At 37.0% G+C, this 6,000-nt stretch overlaps 1 long non-coding RNA gene across 1 annotated transcript; it reads right to left on the bottom strand.

Moving 5' to 3' along the window:
- Window positions 1–3,884: 3,884 nt before the first annotated feature.
- LOC112185277 lies at window positions 3,885–4,837 on the bottom strand. Its single transcript, XR_005807443.1, has 3 exons — window positions 4,637–4,837; window positions 4,127–4,211; window positions 3,885–4,038 (listed from the first exon to the last, which is right to left on the bottom strand). It is a non-coding gene; the product is annotated as an uncharacterized LOC112185277 (long non-coding RNA).
- Window positions 4,838–6,000: the final 1,163 nt, after the last annotated feature.

Genomic DNA, 6,000 nt, shown 5'->3' with positions numbered 1-6,000 from the left:
ACGATTCAAATCTGTTAGAGATAAATTGGCTGCAGCTGGTGTTGCAATGAATGATCAAGATGTCAAAATACTCATTCTTGCTAGACTTCCTAGTGAGTATAGTCATACTAGACAGATTATCAGAGCAAAAATTGATCTTGGAATTGAGGAAGTCAGGTCTTTGTTATTATTTGCTGAGTGTGAGATTGAATTCAAGCATAAAGCTTTGTCATTATCCCCTCTTACTACTGTGATTGCTCCTAATGGTTTGGTTAATCAATCACCACAGAATTTTCAGATTGGAATGAATACTGTTGCTCATATCAGAGTTTGTACCCTTATGTGAATGGTTGTCCTGTGCCATCTAGTTTGTTGCCTAGTATGAATGGTATGTCTCATTCATCTATTGTATTGCCTAACGTGACAACTATAAATCACTTCAATGCCACTTCTGCTGCTGCAACTACTTGATTTGGATTTGTGCGTCCTTCAAATATGACCACAAGCACTGGTTTCTTCAACACCTACACATACAAGCTACCATCCTACATACTCCAATGGTACTAGTTTTGGTACTGGATATGTTGGTTTCTTGGCTAACAACAACAGTGGCTCTACTTCTCGAGGCTTTCCTCAGAATGGAAATGGTGGATACTCAGGGAATAATGTGTTGAAATTCATGGTGAAAAGTAGAAGAAATCAGAAAATCTAAGAGAAAGAGAACCAGAAAACCAAGGAAGAAGACGATGTACTTTTATTGATTTTTCTCTAGGTAGTTTTACAATTGGCTAAACAACTAACAGTAAAGGATAAATCTCCCTATTTATACTGACTTGATTACTATCACTTTGATCTTTGACCATCTATATTGACCAACTATATTGACTTTGACCTATACTCTTAACATCACTACTACAAAAATTGAATCAGACGACGGCTAAAAACCGTCGTCTGATACGGAGGCAAAGCGTCGTCTATCGAGGCGCCGTCTGATGAAGATCGATTGTAGGGAACCGTCGTGTGAAGGGCTCGGCAGCATGGCGCGCAGCATGTCGGCAGCCTGTCGACGGCATTAGCTGTTGCGTGACTATTCTTCAGACGACGGGCGACTTTAGAAACTGTTGTGTGAAGGCAATTCAGAGGACAGGCGACTTTAGAAACTGTTGTGTGAAGGCAATTCAGAGGACAGGCGACTTTAGAAACTGTTGTGTGAAGGCAATTCATAGATCGCTTTATTTTATGCCCGTTGTGTGACTTTCATTCAGACGACAGTTTTTCAAAGTATCCATTATCTATTTTACATTCAGACGACAGTTTTTATTTTTGGGTCATTGTGACTATTGTGCACATACGATAGTTTCTTTGCGGTTATTGTTGTTCTAATAGAATGATTCAATGCATAATATTTGTTGGATGTGGAATCAAAAAAGACCAAATTAACTGATCAATATATATATATATAGAAGAAATTGTTATAATTCACATCATGCACCAAAATGGATTGTGCAAAGTTAATCTTTTATCCCCAAAAGGAGTACATCTAATAGTACTCTCCTAGCAAAATACATCCAGAAATTTACTTGTGTCTAGCTTTGCTGCTCTCATGGCCTCATTTGAGTCTAGCTTTGGAAGTTTCCAAGCACCAACTCTGTAGGATTGCAAGTAATACCCTGATCCTCTGAGATATCCATAACCCAATGTCTTTAAGTTGCTTGTTTCTTAAAGCATCTTCCTGGTTCATGGATTACAAGCTCTCTAAAAGATCATGTCCTGCTCCCTCAGCAATCACAATAACCATATGTTCATTTTCTGAGTCGTTTTTCAATGAACTCAAAAAGTCCACCTCGTCCTTTTAAGAAAGAAAGAAAGGGGGAATCTGGAATCAAACAATAGTCCACATCGCGACTGGCAAGTGTAGCATACATAGCTATGAAACCTGCAACATGAATATATAGGTGCTATGTACAACTGCAAGCAGTCAACAACAAAATCAACATGATACAACCAAATTCATTTAGCATCTAATGTTGTACAAAAATATATTGACGAAGCTGCATACGTACTCTAGTTCATAATCCACAAGTTAACGACATATGAGGTTGATATGATTGTCAATTCAATGACATTAAAGCAGCAACCGTGTATTTATAACTAAAGATGTACATGCCACAACAGCTAACATCAAAGTTGCTAACACATTCTTATAGTAAATTTAACTTTAGTTCATCCAACCTTTTAAACTCAAAGTTGCTAACACATTCTTATACGGTAACATTCTCCACAAATTAGTGAACATCAACAGCTAACATCAATCAATAACTTAATAATCAAACAACTCCACATAAAACTAAAAATGTCCAACAGTGGACCTCGCACATGTAATGCAAACAATAGTCAATTAAAGATATAGTTAAAACCCGGTTCAACAATTTGTTATATTGAAAATAAATAAATAAATAAACCTTTAAATTGTAGCATATGAAAAGCAATTATTTTGCAAATGTTCAGAAAATTACAGAAAATTAAATCTATAAAATGTACCTCCCATAATTGGATTATCAATATGTGATGCCGTACCAACTAATAGATCCTCGTTCGCAATTACAGCAGAATTTTGTTCGTCATTTCCACAGAAAATATGCGAAGCTTCAGCTGTTTGTTGTTGACACACTATAATCAAAATTTAAATAATGTCAGTTAATTTATACCTATAAACAGATAACAGTTTCTGCTAAAAGTATTTATACTAATTAACATCTCCAAATATATCAGATATGTCCACCTGTTCTCCATCTTTTCGATCTTCTTGACTTATGAGTTGTTGCTGAAGCAGAATGCTGATTGTGATCACACTGTCCCAACATTTTCTTTGTTTCTCCTGATACAATTTTCCATGTCATTACTGTATTCAACAATGTAATTTACCTAAAAATTTAGATAATTATCTTTCAGGACTATAATCTGTAAATCAATTCAAAGTAAGAAACTGCATGCAGTTCATGAGGTAATTCTCACTAAGTTATAAGATAGCTTTTCGTTTGAATTACAATAAAGCCAAATTGAGAATAGAGGAAAACTGAGATTGTGTAAATGTCCAAAGCATGCACGGTCTAGTTTTTACTTTATTAGTGTCTGTATTAGCTAGCTAGTAATTTTCACAATGAACTTACCAAAAGACAAACAGGCTTTCTAAGTTTCATGCTTGGTAGAACAAACCAAACGAAAGCTATGTTATTTTATGCTTCTGGCATTTCAGTTTTGTGGTTAGCAGCTTCAGTGCAAAATCAACAAATCCAAACCTAGATTAATTAGATATAGACAATGGAAATGTTTAAATGAGTTTTGTGTCAATATAAAGCAGGTGAGATAATTGAATTTAGAAAGGTACACCAAGCTAAGCATATAGGTATGTAGGAGACTTGTAGAAAGTTATTAGTTAGAGGAATACATAGATACATATAATATTTCATGACCAGCCCATGGCTATATTTAAAACCGTTTTAGATTCAATGTTTAAGATAAGCATTCATTTTCTACTATGGAAACAGAGTACATACCAGTTTGAATTATTCAATCCCTATACAATATACATATCTCATTTAAACCTTCACTCTCAGCTGATTGAGCAGCTTCAAATTTCTAGAAATACACACACACACACACACACACACTATGTACTATTAGCTATATTGTTATATCTATGTCTTGGTTTTCAAGTCCATGGTCAATTTGTCCTAAAGCTGTTTTGTGGATTAATAGGTGTTTTATAGATCATAATTTGAACCATGTGGCCTAGCTAATTGCCTGATGGAGTGGTTATGTAATCCTAATATAAATCCTACTACAATAGGGTTGATCTGTCATCTCTAGATTGACTCATATACATATATATATATATATATATTGACAACAAAAAATCAGAAATATATAGTTAAATCATTGTTCAGGAAAGTCTGCATATAGACTAAAATAACAAAGCAAATAAAAACAGAAGTATCACAACTCTGGTGCAAAGCAGTAGTCTCTGGTAGGGATCACCAGATGGCTAATGCCATTGGACTGCAAAATTTAAGCAAAAAGTTGAAAATAAGGAGGTGCCAAATAAAACGCCAGCAAGCATACCGTATGGAGTGTATGTGAAACTAACCTGATAAAGAGATGTTGGAATCAGTCTCATATGGCTCATTAAGTGTGATGACTCCACGAACTCCGACCTCCTTTAAGTGAGGCACCTAACAATACAAAAAGAAAACAGAATTGTTAGAATTTAAACAAAATCTAGATAGTCCAACATTTCACACACATAAAGACCGACATAAAATTAAACTAAATAAGATGTTGCAGGTCTAATACAAAAGAACAGCAGTTTAATCAACAGAACACCTCATCAGTCACATAACACACTCAGCATGCAAAAGCCACATACATTTCATACCCAAAAAATTCGGTTTATTCACAAGTAGCACATCTCCATTACATGTCCAATTGACTAATAAGCAAAATATTTTCACAATAACATCAGCTAACCCATGTATAAAGCTCCCATATTTACAAAGCAATTCACAATTGCAGAAAAAGCATTAGAGAAATAAATTCACATTCGATCAAAATTCAAATCAACGATACACAAAAAACTATGAGAAAGAGCATATTGTACCTCACCACTTAGCTTGAAGCTTATTCCTGATGACATTGTAAAGCAGAGTCGGGTAAAATAGCGCACGAGTCCCCGCGCCGATCAAGACCCGTTTCCCATCCGAACCCACGATGCCCCTGCCATCACTTCCATGCCCTGAATCCACTTCCTCTCAACCTTCCCCACCTCTCAATTCGGAACTCTTTTTCCCCTTGGCAGTTTTGTTCCCAATCGCAACCCTGAAATTGGAGCCACGTGGATACCCTCCCCAGAAACGCTTCCGGAAACATAACCCGCTAAGATCCATACCCGCTGCTTCAGCCAACAATCTCTCAGCCTTATCTGTACATACAATATAAAAATCAAAACCACCAAACAACAAACAATGCTAAATCAAAACTGGGTTGTGAAAACCATATCTCAAATCCTCATCCACCAACAGACTCAGAATTTCATAACTAAACAAGAACCACATTTTAGAAATGATCGATCGCAATTTTGGCTCATGATATTTCTACTGGTTCATACTAATTAGTTGAAACCAGAAAAAAAAAAAAAAAAAGTAAAGGAAGTAGTCGAATCCTGATCTAAGATCTCAACCTCCATAGCCAGATACACTGGTGAAAACTAAAGAAACTGAAGGAATCAGAGGAAATCGAATCGGAATAGGAGATCGAGATCAAGGTTCTAGGCCGTGCACCTCAACCAAGTGGTGGCTTTGGCGGTGGACTACTCCGGCTCCTTGAGTTGCCCCACTGAGACACGTAAGAGAGAGAGATTCTCTATTTGGTCGATGTACTCGTTGTCGCTGTAGTAGAGGTTGTCGGGCATGCCCTCAGATCGACGGAGAAGATGATGACCGCTTGGATTATGGTGATGGCCTTGAGGGGCTGGTATCGAAGATGGCGAGGGAGAACATTCTCTTCCATGATGCCTTCCACTTCAACAATTTCCTCTTGCGATTGAAAACTGAAACCCTAGAAAATTGGGGATTTCGAATTCAGCAAAGAGTAATAGGCGAGTGAGGCGCGAGCGAAGAGTGAGGGTTTGGGAGAGTGAGGTTTTAGCTTTAGGTTTTGTCGACAGAGTGAGGAGCTGTCGAGAGTGAGGGTTCCGGTTTTGGGTCTGTGTCGAGGGAAAGTGAAGCGCCGTTGGTTTTGGTTTTGGTTTTGGGTCTGTCTTGTTATTTTTGTTATTTTTTCGCTCAAGTGCTGGAATTTCAAGTCTGACCTGTCAATTTGGACAAGGACTCACACAGATATGGTGGCTTATACGCCCAGTGGATTTGTTTAAATTTGTGGGAAACTTGCCGCTTAATTTTTTTAGGGTCATACGACGGTTTTGTCTTTAAACGTCCTCTGAATTAGTTCATAATTTCATATCAG

The sequence above is a fragment of the Rosa chinensis genome, chromosome 2, assembly GCF_002994745.2.
Source record: "Rosa chinensis cultivar Old Blush chromosome 2, RchiOBHm-V2, whole genome shotgun sequence".
In the NCBI taxonomy this organism is placed as follows: Eukaryota; Viridiplantae; Streptophyta; class Magnoliopsida; order Rosales; family Rosaceae; genus Rosa; species Rosa chinensis.
This window is presented reverse-complemented; position numbering and strand designations above follow the sequence as displayed.